The sequence below is a fragment of the Saccopteryx bilineata genome, chromosome 6, assembly GCF_036850765.1.
Source record: "Saccopteryx bilineata isolate mSacBil1 chromosome 6, mSacBil1_pri_phased_curated, whole genome shotgun sequence".
NCBI classification, from domain to species: Eukaryota; Metazoa; Chordata; class Mammalia; order Chiroptera; family Emballonuridae; genus Saccopteryx; species Saccopteryx bilineata.
The window spans coordinates 40,349,080-40,365,232 of NC_089495.1; the positions used below are offsets into that span (position 1 = coordinate 40,349,080).

Genomic DNA, 16,153 nt, shown 5'->3' on the forward strand with positions numbered 1-16,153 from the left:
AAGAACAATATGAGGTAAATCACACCACAAGCATATTCTTTGAAATATCAAATTCAGCTGCTTCAAAATTATATTATGATCTTCCTAAAGGAATTCTTATGAAAAACAAACAAAAAAAAAGAATAAAATACATGCAACTTGGTTATAAAATTGAAAGTAATTGATCTAGGGCCCTGGCCGGGTTGCTAAATTGGGTGGAGCATTTTTCCAATATGCCAACGTTGTGGGTTCAATCCCCAGTCAGAGCACATTCAAGAATCAACCAATAAATGCATGAATGGGTAGAACAATAAATCAGTCTCTCTCTCTCTCTCTCTCTCTCTCTCTCTCTCCCTCTCTCTCTCTCTCTCCCCCCTTTTCTCTCTTTCGAAAAACAGTAAGTTAAAAAATTATAAAAAAAAAAAAAAAGATATCAACCCTTTTTTTCCCCGAGATTGAAACTACCACTCAAAATTTGCTACAGTCTTGGACAGTTTTAATTGCAGATGTCAGAACCCTCGCAGTGAGTGAGGAAAGTGGGAGAAAACCTGGCTAGTGACAGCATGCCTGACACCCTGGCTTTTGTAAGGCACATGGTGGTAGCACGTGGAGTGTGCATGAGATTGTTTCTTGCAAAGACAGGACCCCAGTGATGATTCTTGAATGAGGGCGACCAGGAGGGCACACCTCCACCCTTCCACATGCTGGTTGGAGCAGTAGGAGGACCATTGTCTTCATTTCCTGCCAAGAGGGTGATGGCCCATCCTCATCAGGCGCTGATTACTTCCGTACCACCACTACAGCTCATGGAGATGTTTTTCTTGTTGCTCTTCACTTGCTTTGTGAGAACCTACAGAACCACATTGGCAACTGACTCTTTCTGTATCTGTATCTTGTCTTCACATTCAGTACATACTCCTAACCTTTTAGGGTCTGTAATATGTTTGCTTACATTACCCTTTTTTTTCCTTGAAAAAAGATAGAGTATTGATTCTATAATATTTTGCCTCTAAGATTATTTGTTGTAGATGGCACAAATATAAGCTTCAGAACAGGATTTTAAAAGCACTTAAGATGAACTTCACATGGCAAAAAAATATAATGTAGTGAGGAGAAGAACTTATTCAATGTTTGTCTCTAGGTAAATGGATTTAGTTTCTTAGAAGAAAAAGTTAGCTTTGTACCTCACCTCACCCTGTGTGACCAAGTAAACTGTACATAGGTTAGAGTTAAATGGTAGAACAAGAAATTAGAAAGGGACAAAGAAAAATGTGATCTTCAGGAGTCTTTTTGTTTTGTTTTTTACTTGTTTGATTTTTGTTTTCAGTTTTGACTTCTGGTAAAAAAAACAAAAAAAATGTTTAAATGTATGATTACACAAATACTACAATTTTTTTTTGCAGGGTAAATAGCATAAATAAGAATATATTCTGTTAAAGAAAAGTATTATTCTAAAACACATTGCCTCATTCATTTTCATAGATTTTTCTCAATCTGTTGACACGTGTGTTCAGTCATACACTACCTCCCATCCATCCATGCGTCTTCCCACCCTACTCTTTATAATGTGCACAAGGATATGTTGGGAGTGATGTTGACTCGGTGATAATCATAATGCTGAGGTTTAGGATGATTTGATACTTTGTTTTGGTGTGTGTGTGTGTGTGTTGTGTGTGTGTGTGTGTTTCCATGTTATGAAATGCACTGTTTCTCTTGTGGGAGTTTAGTGATGAAGCTTGTCATGTTCTGGAGTTGCTTTGTTTGGCGCAGAAATACTAGTTCAAACACTTTTTAGTTGGATAACTTTGGGCAAGTTACTTAAGTTTTATGAGCTATAGTTTCACCATCTATAAAACTAAGATAACAAGCAACATGTGCCCACCTAGATTGTTGTTACAATTAGAGGTGATGCAAATAGAGTTCCAAAATAATAGCTAGTATACAGTGTATATCTTCAATCTCTGGATGTTGCTTTTTAAAAAAAGACATTTGATTAAACTTGCTCTAGAAATGAAGAGAATTTCTAACTGAAGAAATAGACATGGCTAAAAGGCAGAGTAAAAGTGTCAATCTCATTAAAATTGCCAAAGAAATATTTTAAAACAGGATGAGAAAGTCCCATATACTTTTGTTAGGAGTTTAAATCGACAGAGCCTTCTTAAAAAACAATTTAGTTATGAGATATAAAGCTTTGAAATGTTTATTTCATTTGAACAATATTTTCATATATAACAAACTATCCCAACACAATTACCAGAAATGAAATTAAAGACTATGAACAAGAATGTTCATTGTTATCTTAATTACAGTAGCAAAAACAAAAAGGAATAATAAATAGCCTACACTAAAAACACAATTAATTAAATGGCTTGCATCCTATGATGAATTAATTTAGCAAAACTCTCAAGTTAATAGAAAGGAACATATAAGTTCTGTATAAAGAATAAACACAATTATATATCCAGGAGATCTAGAAAGAAGTACAGTCAGCCTGAAAAGAGGGAAGAGAGATGGTTTTGTTTAATTCTTTTTATTGTTCTGAATTTTCTAAGGTTTCTATAGTGAAACAATTTTATTTTTATGACCAATAACTATTCAATTGACGTTTATAAAAACACTGTGAATGCATGGTAAATGTTCTTGAACTATCATAAGCTAAAAACTAAAGCTGGAATAAAATCTATACCTTTTGTATATTTAGAGTAACTTACAGCAAAATTTCAAACATGCTAAAATTAATCAATGGCACAGAAAAAGTTAACATTAGATATTGTCTTAAATGATAGACCTAGAGTTGATTTCTTTGGGGTTTTTTTTTGTTTGTTTGTTTGTTTTTAATGTTCTATGCTTTTATTTTTAAAAATATATGATTAAATATATGGTGAGTATTTTCTGAATTTTCTGTCCTTTAAAGACAGAGAGGAAAAGTACAGCCCAGCAGGTGTCTGTTTGTTCAGAGAGAAGAGGTACAACAGGGACCCTAGAAGTCAGGAGAGAAAGAACAGGGGAGTTTCCTGAGGCCACTGCTGGTCGAACTATGAATGCTTCCAGCCAACTTCTACCCAGATCTCACATGTGACTTCCCTGCTTGATTCCCAGCTGTGCTTGGCAGCGGTGGCCCTATAATTACAGCACATAATGTTGACAGACGTGAGGAAAAAGGGCAACAGCTACCACTTAACGGCTGTCACTGCATATGCCCTCTGCCTTCTCATAAGGATGGGGACTTTGTGTTGACAAGCAAAGGAAGGTATGTGAGTGAGAAAAATATGTAAAAAGAGTCTGGTTCAGATTGGGAAAAGTACATTATTAGTAATTTAGATTAGTATAAATTTGGTTTAAAGAGTACTCCTTTTAAAGACTTTTTTTTCAGATTTTACAGATACTGAACTGCATTCCAAATTATATTTGGTTACAAAATTAAGTTGCTATTAAAAATGATGGTAAGGAAGGAAAAATCATTTTCAGGAGAAAATTTAAATGCAGGTTTAATGCATTTTAAGGATTACTTTTGCAACTACTGACAGAATAATGTGTTCATTTCTTTTTCAAAAATCTATTTCATCATTTATGATTGAATGAAATATGTGTCTGTTTTTGCAATAGCTACCTTGGCACAGTGACACAAGAATTTGCAGCCAGCAAAGTGTCCATACTATCTATGTAGCAGTCAGCATTATTGTCATTTCTCTTATTGATATCTTGACTCATATTACTCAGGCCTTTAATTCAACAACCAATTTCTAGCACAGAGGAGCAGACAGAGGTCATCTGACAAACCAGGATTCAATCCTATAGGCCAAATTAACATATTAATGAAATGGTCTGTTTTAGTTCAAATTCTTCCTTAGAATTCTCCTGAGGGCATTTCTGATGGTTAACAAAACTGTCTAACTTGCATTCACTTTTTAATAAAATACAACACATTTTATATCAGACAAAAAATATTAAGTATTGAAGCGAAATAAGTAAATCAGAAAAAAACAGGAACTGTATTATTCCATACGTAGGTGGGACATAATAGTGAAACTAAGAGACATTGATAAGAGTGTGGTGGTTACGGGGGGGGGGGGAGGGGGGAATGGGAGAGGGAAAGGGGGTGGGGAGGGGCACAAAGAAAACAAGATAGAAGGTGACAGAGGACAATCTGACTTTGGGTGGTGGGTATGCAACATAATTGAACAACAAGATAACCTGGACTTGTTATCTTTGAATATATGTATCCTGATTTATTGATGTCACCCCATTAAAAAAATAAAATTATTAAAAAAATTTATCAATAAAATACAAGCTACAGAAAAAAAAAATTAAGTATCAAGGCATCTTCCTGGTTTTGATTTTGTTTTCCATGTGTGGATATGGGAAGGGTTAAGGTCTGAATGAAAGAGAATGTTTACCTTAAAACATGGATGAGTTCATTTTATTTAGACATAGAGGTCTGGTGGTATGTACAAGTCAGGTTTTGTTCTCAACTCTCCCTAGGCAAGGAAATTAACTAGAGTTACTTAAGAATGTAGTCATTTTAGGAAATAGCTGAATCCTGCTTAGCATAAAATCCTTAGATTGAGTTAGAGCTGAACTGGCCTCTTCAGTTGATCACTGACTGGTAGGACCCCAGACAGGGTCAGAATGAAATATGAAAGCATTCCAGGCTTGAGCAATCTGGCTGTCCAAACACACCATCCTGGGGATCAGAGGACTTACACAGAGGTTAGCAGTGCAAAGGCCCTGGCGATGCTGGGCTGTGCTATGGTATTCACTGACTCAGCTACTGACATGCTGAAAGTTTAGTTAATCAGGATTTTTTTTTAATTTGGCAAAGTACATACATGTGGAGGTTAATTCTGCCCATTACACAGCTTGACTGAAGAAAATACCTGAGGCTTCTCATTTTCTGAAAACATGTCAGGAATTAAGTGAAGAGTTTGCCCTTGCTGACAAGTTGAACTAGAGGCTGGGTGATGGGTGGGAGTGTGTTTACCACGGCAGCCGTCTGCCTCCTTCTGTCCTCTGTGGTACTGTGTATACCAACATTGTTCCTAAACACAGTCCTCCCTTGTCATTCTCCCGCACTGGGAAAAGAAGTTACGATGTGAAATTCGGAGACCCTTTGAAGTAAAAATTGCAGTTAGCCTGGATATATAAGAAAATCCTGGGATGGACATTAGAGCTAATATGTGTACCGAGCACTGTTATGAGCATTTAAAATACTCTACCTCATTTAGCCTTAACAATTACCCTAGGAGATAAGTACAATAATCAACTCCATTTTACAGAGGAGAATACTGAGGTGGATAACAGAGAGCTTTAAGTTGTCCAAGGGCATACATAAGCATTAGAGGGAGCCAGGATGGGAACATAGACTGTCTAACACTAGTTCCTGGGTGTGTATGCCCTGCGCAATACTGCAGAAAGCTACTTCAAATTGCTGGTCCTGTGAACAAGTCTAATTCTGACCTACAACACAGAAACCAAGAAGGAAACTCTCCCAGGAGTCAGAAGAATACAAAGAATTAATGATCATTTGAACCTTTCTTATCAGTGAAAGCTACAAGTCACAGTCAAAAAAGCATGAATACTTAGTACTTTTAATAAACATATGAACTTATTTATTATAAGCTGCATTTATAAAAGTGATATATGTTTTTTATATATCACTTATATATAATTATATATTATATTTATATAATTACCAAAAGCGCCTTTAGAAAGCAGGGATCAAGCTACCATGCAATTTACATTTTTTAATCCATAAATAATATTTCGTTTATATGAACTTTCCTAGTGTAAAACAACCCTCATTTTAGAATAAGAGCAGGCTACTTAAGTAAATTATAACATCACTGCTTCCCCAATTACTCAACAGTTATAAAAAGTGACAGTTATGAAGAGTAGAGAGAAATGTGGATAGTTATCACGATGAAAAGAGCTAGATACAAACTGTACGTATTGAATGTAAAGTAATTGGAACTTTCATATATTGCTGGCGGTAGCTGAAATTTGAAATTTGGAACATAGTTTGAATTCATCTATGACAACTAAAGCACATGCCTACTGAATGACCCAGAAATCCCACTCCTGGGCATGGATCCAAGGGAATGAGTGCATGTGTCCACTGAAAGACATGCACAAGAATATTCATGGCTGCTTTATTTATATATTCAAAACCTGGAGATCATCCAAGTGTCCATCAACAGTAGAATTAATAACTGGTGGTATGTCCATACATTTTTTTACAAAGGGACACTACCCAGGAATAGAATAAGAAGGAACTACTGCTGCACTCAACATTGATGTGTTACACATATGGATGTGTAAATGCTTCTCACATCCATAACATAGAGCAAAAGGAACCAGACATAAAAACAGTGCATGAAGCCTGCTGGAGTGCTGGAGAGAGTCTACATCTCAATCTGCATGGAAATTACACAGTCATATCGTGTAGGTATAATCCACTGAAATGTGTACAGGCTACCTGTACTTCAGCTATGTTATACCTCAATAAATCAGTTTTTAAAAAGTGTATGCTCACTAGGATCATGACTATGCATAGTGATAAGAGATCAGTAGTTGAATATTTGTTAAATAAGCACTCAAATCAAAGACATTTTTACTTTGGACTGCCCAATCTGACATGATGTTGGAATAGTGACCCTTCTTACAGTTGACCTTGGGTACTATCAGAAGCTCAAGCCCCATTTATTAATATAAAGACTTTAGTTGGGAAGACAATTACAAACAAGATGTTGGACTGGCCCAAAGGTCAAGAAAATGATGGAAATACATTCTTCAATCACTTGAATATAATTACAGCAACATTTATTCCATTACCATTTCCATTTATGTAAGAGATTTATATCTATCCTCTTCCTTTGTCTGCTGACTCTTTTGGCAACTACCTTTGAAAGCAGAGTTGCATTTTATGGGAATGCCTTCAGACCAGTGACTTCAGTCCCTTTGACAAAAACAGATGTAGGTTCTTGTGTTCAACCAATTATCTGGATAACTGAGTCTGAGAGAAACTAGAGGGAGGTTCCCCATTGTGGATGTATGTTGGGATAAGGAGGGGTGAGGAATTTCCTTCAGCATACACACCTCGTCTAAGAGCTTTCCAGAAAAGCAAAACAAAACAATGACAGCATGAAATCAACAGAGCTGCAGGTTATTTGTGACTTGCTGTCGCAACGTCAGTGCCAACCATATTATTCTATATGTTATACAATGACAAGTGGTGTGTTATCTATATGCCTGTAAATTAGGTTCCTATATCATTGCATTGGACTGCACTTAGTAAACCATCAATCATCAAAATAAAAACCTATATGAAGATGCAAGTATTCTGTAGTGTATGTCTTTTCAAGGAAGTGGTCAGTTCAAACTTACATCCAGAAGATCCCTCTCCTTTCCCTTTGGTCTGTGTTAGCAGTAGATGACTACAAGACAAGTACAGCAGTAGGATTCAGAAACTGGCTAAGGTTGACCTGGTGTTTTGAACGATCCATACCATGAAAGGATCCCCACACATCAAAAAGAAGGTGAGATTTAAAGAAGAGTGAATATGGAAGGTGTATTTCTAGTTCATGTTTTATTTTTTGACAAGCTTGAGGTTTACAAAGAAGATGGTGAGTCATGGTATATGGCCAAAATCAATCAGGGAATGTTTAGGACAAAACATATGGGTCTGGTGGTTTGTTTTGGAAGGTAAAGCCAGGATCCCAATAGGGGTGCTAATCCAGGTAGGTTATGTGGAAGTGGTTTTCAAAATGCCATCAAAGCACTTCATCTGCAGTTTTCTGTGATATTCAAAGAAGAGGTGTGATTACTAATCATGGAATGGGAGTTCCCAAGTCTAGGCTTTGAGTGGAGGCTAGCCTTTTGCTGGAGGTTGGATTTGTTAGGGCAGAGCCACCAAAAAACAAAGAACTAGCGTAGGTCGTGATTATGAGGATTTATAGGTATGATTTAACCTGCGACCTTTAATATTCACCTATTAATAGCGGTACTTCCAGTTCTAAGACTTAAGGATCCATTGAATTTGACACACACTAGCATAATTTCGGTCATTGAGGAGTAATGCGTAGTTCATCCATTATAGTATAAAGTCATAAGGCTGAATTTGCAGAGGGAGCATTTCTGTGATATAGTGTGGTTAAAAAAAAAACCCTCACATTGTGCAGCTACTGGCTCAGCCTTAAGAATGGGTCATTCAACTTAGTGGACATTTAGGAGAATTCGTAGAACAGCTAACTTTTCCTGGTAGTGAAAACTTTCCTGGGCTGATTAATTTTATTTTGCCTTTTCTTGATGTTAGATTAGTGTGGTTGGGTCAACTTTTGGCAATGAGCGGTAAGGAAGGATTCAAAATAATTGCGTTGCCAATTGAAAAACAAGCCTATGGATAGTGCCTCACTATTTCAATCTGTCAATTTAAAAGTATAATGGACTAATTATAGCTAATATAATAGCTGTATAAATCTTACAGCATGTTGAATGAAAGAAGCCAGACATAAAAAAGTTCATCCATTAACTGTATGTCTATATAAAATATATATACTAATTATTTATAACAACAAAGAAAGTATGGTGAAGCCTCACCTCTGTACTTCATCACCCAAAGGCTTCAGGTTCACTGCTCAGAAGATGATGGAGCAGAGCATTCGAAAATGCTGGGAAGGAAGGAACATCTCAGTATGTCTCCAATCACCTATCAAAAGGAGAGCTGTCTTTCCAATGATCACCTCCAAATGAACATACTCACACTTTATGGTTCAAAGTAGGAGGTATGAAAATTGAATTAATTAGATGGTGACTTGTAGCAAGTAGATGTTGCTAGATAACAAGCCACCCCAAAACTCGGTGGCTAAAAACCAATATTTCTTATAGCATGCAAGTCTTTTGGTCAGTTTGGGTGGCCCGGCTAAGGGTGATTGGTCTAGGATGACTTTACTCAAATGCCTTGAGGTTGGCTGGCTATCGGTTCACTAACAAAGTATCTGTCTCTCAGCTTTTGCAGGCAAGCCTGGGCTTGTACATATGACAATGACAGGGATCTGAGAAAACAGATTAGTTCAAAGGCTTCAAATTGTCACATCGGTATTATCTGGGCTAGAACAAGTCATGAGGGCAGCTCAAATAAAGAGAAAAACCTTTGATAAGAGAAGTGTCAAAGATATACTGTATAGAGCCTAGATCAAGAGAACAATTGGAAACATTTTTGCAATCTACCAAGGCCTCTTCGCTTGAGAATGACTTTTACCTAATCATTCATTAGTTCGTTCACATTTTCAGTGACTTTGTATTAAATAACTATTTTTGCAAAGCACTTGGCAGGATGCTAGAGGCCAGGAATGGAGAACTGTCATGCCCTTTGGGACATGTCCATACAGAGATATTTTAAACTTTAAATAATAATTTTGGCCCTGACCCATGGCTCAGTGGATAGAACATCAGCTGTGCATATGGAAATCCTCATTTTGATTCCCAGTAGGGCACATAAGAGAAGCAACCATCTGCTTCCTTACCCCCTTCCTCTCCTTCTTCCTCCCCTCTTGGTTCGAGCATTGGCCCTGAGTGCTGAGGATAGCTTGATTGGTGCAAGTGTGTCAGCCTCAGATGCTAAAAAGTAGCTCAGTTGATTCAAGCATTGGCCCCAGATGAGGTTGCTGGGTGGATACTGGCAGGGTGCATGCAGGAGTCTCCCTCAGTATCTCCCCTCTTCTCACTTAAAATAATAATTTCATTGGAAATAAAGAAATCTCTATAGTTCACAAGGTTAATTTAAAAAAATAACTTTAAAATTATGATTTTTTAAATATCACTTTTCTGTCTTCAATATGGGAGAGTTTTTTGGAAAAACTCAGGTACTAAGTCTGAGATACTGCGGTTCACACATCAAGTCCATCACTTTGCAGCTGTGTGACATGGGCCACTTATTTAATGTCTTTGAAATCCAATTTCTTTATCTAAAAAAGGGAAACAATAATACCTACCACATGGCTAATGTCAGCAGTCATTGTGATGGCACCCAGCTCAAAGTCTAACTCATTTCTTGGTAATGTCTGATAAACTATAATCATAAAAATTAAACCTCCACCACATATCACGTCTGCATGCATAAAGAAGCCAGGCTTGGACAATGTACATTCAATAAGGCAGGATGTAAAGAGAGAAAAGTTAAAAGCAGAGAGCTGAAAAATCTAAAAATGTCCTTTAGTTGAAAAGCACATTCTCCTCATTTAGAAAATTATATTAGAAAAAGGGAAACAGTATTCAAACTGTGGTACTGACATTTCCTTCCTGGTGTTTTCTGCCGGGAGAGGCAGGGTCACCAAGAGCTGGAATGGGACATTCTGCTCTCATTTCTGAACGGCACTGCAGTATTATTTATTCTGGCAGAACTACCACTATGCTCAAATGACAGGCACAGAGGAGCATAATAAATACAGATTCGGTTAACTCTATTGAGCAAGACAGGTTATCAGGGGGTTGAAAAGAGGCCAACTGCATTTCCCCCGTTAGAAATGAAACAAGAAAGCAGGCATGGCTAGCAATGCAATGAATTATTTGCTTAGTATAAAATATACAAGCGTTAGCCTCTGCACTCTTGGCTCAAAGAAGAGCTGGAAAATTAGAATGCTATAAGGTTATTATTAGCCTTATAAATCACTGAATTTCTTACACATTTTGTTGAATTTATTTGGCTCTCAAATAATATTTGCTAATCACATAATTGTCATTATCAAGAAGGAAAAACAACTACTGTTTGATACTAAAAATGCCATATTCTCATGGGTATGATGAATCTCCTTCCTCCGTATCTTGAAAACGTGTACTTAAAGGAAAAGCATATGGATCTTTCTTGGTTCAATAAAATACACTGTTCTTGAAACAATTTATCGCATTATCATAATCAATATTTAAATTTAAGCATGATTGTGTCCAGATTATATGATCACTTTTATAATAATTTTAAACATTATTTTTTAGTATTATAATATACATGATGCTTTGGTAAACCTTTAATATTGCTTATTATTCTGAATCCTTCTATTTGAAAAAAAAGAATCTTACAAAATAATAAAAAACAAATATGCGATTACAGAAAAAAGGTTCTTAGCTCTTTAGGAAATCATTATACATATGGGTGTTTTGGTAAGGAAATGAAGCAGAAGGAGAATTATTTAGAAAGCAGGTTTTGTCTCAGATATTTTGCTAAATTGTGTAGTTTTGGTTGTCATGGCAATAAGCAGCATGATTTAAATAAGCCTATGCGGAAATAGAAGTCACTCATACTATATTTATAAGAATCAAAGAAATCTTATTATTAAATAGAAAGAAAAACTTCCCACTTTGGATGAAAGAAGAAAAAACACGGTGTGTCAAATTTATTTTTCTAACAAAGTGCTTGTTCTTTTATCTCTGAAGCAACATAAAAACAAAACTAAACAACAAAAGAAAAGTCATATAGATAGTGTCTGAAATGCACTGAGAAATAAGTACTCAGGAGCTGTTTTATAGACTGAGGGTCAACAAAATCATCAGCAAATCTGAAACAAACATTACATTCAGGAAGTCAGAAAAAAATAATAGAATAAAATTCCAACAAAGTCAAAATAAGGATATAATAAAACTGCAGAAATTCATAAAAAACAAAAAAGTGAAAAATGACAAAATACTTTTTGAAAATAAATAATTCTCATAAGCAAGTTTCAAACAAGACTGATCAATGATAATGGAACAAAGGCATAAATAAACAGTACCAGGAACACAAAAAGGGTCCAAGGACAGCTACAAGAGAGACTGAAGGATTATAAAATGAAGCTGTGATTTATTTGATGAATAAACTTAAAATCTTAACATAGACAATTTTTTTAGAAAATACAAATGACAAAAAAAGAAAATAATATGACTTATAAACTTTAAAATAATTAGTGTTAAATATCAATACTCCCCTCACATCCCAAAAGATTTTAGGGAAAGTTTCATCAGACATTCAAGAAACATATCATTTCATTTAGTGCAAACAGTTTTATAGAAATCTACCCAATTTATTCTTTAATATACACCTGATAGTCAAGGATTTTACAAAAAGAAAAAAATATGGAATCCATTTCACTAATGACAATAACCACAGACCTCCTTATAAAAATTAGAAAATTGAATTTGCTACATCATCACCAAATATGGGTGACACTATAAATGAAGAATTATTCAACATCAAATAACACACATCTACACAATTTGCCACTTGAACAAAGAAAAGGAAAGACTCAGTATAATAACCTTAATAGGTAAAGAAAAACATTAGCTAAATATTTGCATCTATCATTGAAAACACTTAACAAAGATTATACACTAGAACTCTAAATAAATAGATTACTTAATGGCAAGTATTTAGAAATAGTGCATCAATTAGGAAATAAGACAAGAATATCCACTATCTCTATAAATTTTTAATACTGTACTGGCAGTGCTAGCCAATGCGATAAAATAAGAAGAATATATAAGTAACACAAGAGAAACTGAAGAGAAAAAGATAATCATGGTCATAAAATAGTAAAATAGTAAGATAATGTGCTGGAAAATACTTCAAACTAATAAAAAAAGTCAGCAGGGTTTCTAGATATAAGACCAACATAAACCACCCAAGAGTGAGTATCCCAATAAAAAAATTAAAATGTAATAGAAAAATAGTACTCATCATAGCAACAGAAAGTACAAAGCAAAAAGAAAAAATAAAAATTTTTGATAAAATTTATAAAAATACAAGCATTATTTAAAGAATGAAAGAATACATGAATAAATAGAAATGTGGGTATTTGTAGGAAAAAAAAATCAATAGCCTAAAATGGCCAAGTGTCCTCACATTAATCTATAAATGGATTTCTAGTAAAATCCCAAAAGAATTTCTTTTATGGATTGAGTCAAAGTAATTATAAAATTCAAATGCATAAAAAGATCTAGTAATAACCAAACAAATAATAATAACTTGTAAAATTTTACTTATTAAAACAATATATTACTGATAGAGTTTTAGTCAAATAGATTAAAAATCAGGAGGGGGTGAAAAAGCATTTCCAATGAAAGAGGTAGGGATAATTGAATATCTGACTAAAATATATAGTATTATATCAATTCTTCATATAAATAAAAATAAATATACGCTGTACTAAAAAATCTAAAAGTTTTCAGAAAAGAAACGTAAGATGATCCTAGAGTAGGAAAAGAAGGTGTATGAGGTCCTAAAGTGAGAGTTCTCTCTATATTTGAACAAATCACACTGTACATCTATGAGCACGTCATCATGGGGCAGTGCAGGACCTGCATTAGCATGTCCAACTTCATTCATAATCAGGAAAATGCAAATTAATGTTCTCCCTGAAATGCTGCCACTCTATACATACCCCATACAAAATTTTAAACATGTATCAAAGGAGACCTGTATGATGATGCAATATTGTTCATAATTGAGAAAAAAACAAAAAGAAACTAAAGTGTCAATCACTAGGGAAAAAGATGAGAATATGATGCTTTCTTAATCCAAAAGAATTAATGCAGCAGTAAAACAGAATAAATAAGCTCTTCAGGTGCCAATATATTTACACTGTCAAAAATATGTGATGTTAAAAAAGGAAGTACAGAATAAAATGTACTGTATGGTAGCATAACTCTAAATTCTTAATGTCTCACAATGTGATTCAGCTTTTATGAAAAAGCAATATCTAAATAAAATAATTAACTGTGTATAGTATACACAGAATTAATAATATCGTTGTCTCTGGGGTGAAAAGGAGAGGAATGAACCTATGTCAACAAAAGGAACTTCAGCTTTTAGCTGCAAATCTATTTCTTTTATGTTAATAAAAATCTGAAGCAAAAGTGGCAAATATTAATAGTGTACATTCTAGATAGTGGTATGTGACTTGCCTATACCCCTTTGTACTCTTCTTGACTATTAAATCTACCCCCACCTCAAATTAAAAGAGTTAATATAAAGAGATATGTAAATTAGTAACAGCAAAAAAACAGAGAAGTCTACTTTCATTTTCTCACAAAAGCAGAGCAGGTATTTTAGTATTTCTATAAGGTATTTGGGCATTATAAATATAAATTTATTTATTAAGAATTAAGTATGTTTTATAATTAATTACCTTATAATTAATAAGGTAACATACAAAATTTCTTTTTATCAACTCTTAAATATTTATAAACTGATTATTTAAATTTTAAAAGTATCTTTCTTGCAGAAATATATATATAAGGTCTACCAGAAAGTTCTGTCCGTTTCTATCACAAGTTTCGACATGTAAGCACGTTTATTTGGCGCATGTGTGCCTCTCTATTTTTATCACTTAATGTATACATACTGACGTAGCAAATTAACTAAAACAAAGTTGATTCACGTTAGTCTTATGTGTGAAGTGATAGTGTACCCATGGCTACTGATAAAGTTCATTTACGCCACTGTAATTTTTACGAATTTCAACAAGGAAGAAATGCTACAGAAGCATGTGTATCGCATCCACCCTATTCCTTGGACTTAGCACCCTCTGACTATCACTTGTTTTTGTCCTTAAAAATTTTTTTCAAGGGCAAAAATTCAAAAATGAAGAAGATATCAAACAAGCACTGGTTCAATTTTTCACATCAAAAAATAAAACATTTTTTAAAAATGGGATATACAAATTGCCCTCATGCTGGCAAGAAATCATTAATAATAATAGCAATTATATTATTTAATAAAGTTTATTAATGTAAGAAAAATTTGTATTTTGTTTTATTCCAAAACCAGACAGAACTTTCCGGTAGACCTAATATATATTATAAATATAAATATAAAAATACTATATATACTATATATAACTAACTTTTCCAAAGTTAGAAGGCAGGAGGCAGTCAGACAGACTCCCGCATGCACCTGACCGAGATCCACCCAGCATGCCCACCAGGGGGCGATGCTCTGCCAATCTAGGGTGTTGCTCCATTGTAGCTGGAACTGTTCTAGCGCCTGAGGCAGAGGCCATGGGGCTGTCCTCAACTCGGGCCAACTTTGCTCCAGTGGAGCCTTGGCTTTGGGAGGGGAAGAGAGAGATAGAGAGGAAGGAGACCGGGAGAGGTGGGGAAGCAGATGGACGCTTCTCCTGGGTGCCCTGACTGGGAATTGAACCAGGGACTTCCACACACCGGGCCAATGCTCTACCGCTGAGCCAACTGGCCAGGAATATTTTTTATTTGTGATTTCTATCAAAGAGTATAAATCTTCATAATCACTTATTAAAGTGCTGAGGAAGAAATTTAAAACAACTAAGTAAATATCTGATTTTTAATCTAATTCACTTACAAATTTAATTCCTGGTTCAGAAGCAAGCTTCACACTGTTCCCAGTTTTGTGTCTGTTAAATGAGTACGATAATCTCAATGATACTTTTTTAACTTTTAAAAGGAATGAATAAAAATATATTTTATTATAATATACATATTATATATACATATGCGTGTATGGGTATAAAGAGAGAGAGAGAAGGAGATTTTACTTAGGATTCTTAAGTGATGTTGAATGTATCATATGGTCAGATATTTCTTCAGGAAATTAATCCCCAATTTTATTATCAAAATAACAGTAAAAATCACATTTCATTTCTAGATTTTTAAAATTTCATTTTCTATCCTCTAGTTTATTATTTACATTAAGTTTCTTAACATATTTCAGTCTTGAAACCCCTGAGGGGCATTGCAAATTCTTTTACACTATGACATCTGAGTGTTATGGGAAAGATGTGTTGTTTGGCAATAACATTTAAATTAATTTTAATATTCCTCTGCTTTGCAATGGTCAGTGAGCCCTGTCTCACACCATATTATTTAGAATCACTCCAGCTCATCTAGTCGATAATGTAGATAGTTCCAATGAGCAGAACACTCTTAAATCTAGAGTTACAGGTAAGTGATAATTATACAAGTTCCATTCTGTACTGGGTGGGGCAGGGGAGGGGGTCGGACACAAGCATTCTGAAAAATCACGTTGCTTTTTTCCAGTATAATTGTTCCTAACCATCTGACTCAGAAGAGAGCAAAATACAGCCTACTTTAAGCCTTCCTATTGGAGGAAATACTGGGAAACCATTATATAAAGGGAAATTGACCTGTTTGTAAGGAAATATGGCAGGGAATAATT

General features: G+C 34.8%; 1 protein-coding gene across 2 annotated transcripts in view; it reads right to left on the minus strand.

The window, feature by feature from the left end:
• Nucleotides 1-16,153, minus strand: part of MYO16 (myosin XVI) — a 596,349-nt gene that overhangs the window by 205,748 nt on the left and 374,448 nt on the right. The gene's annotated exons all lie outside the window — the stretch shown is intronic.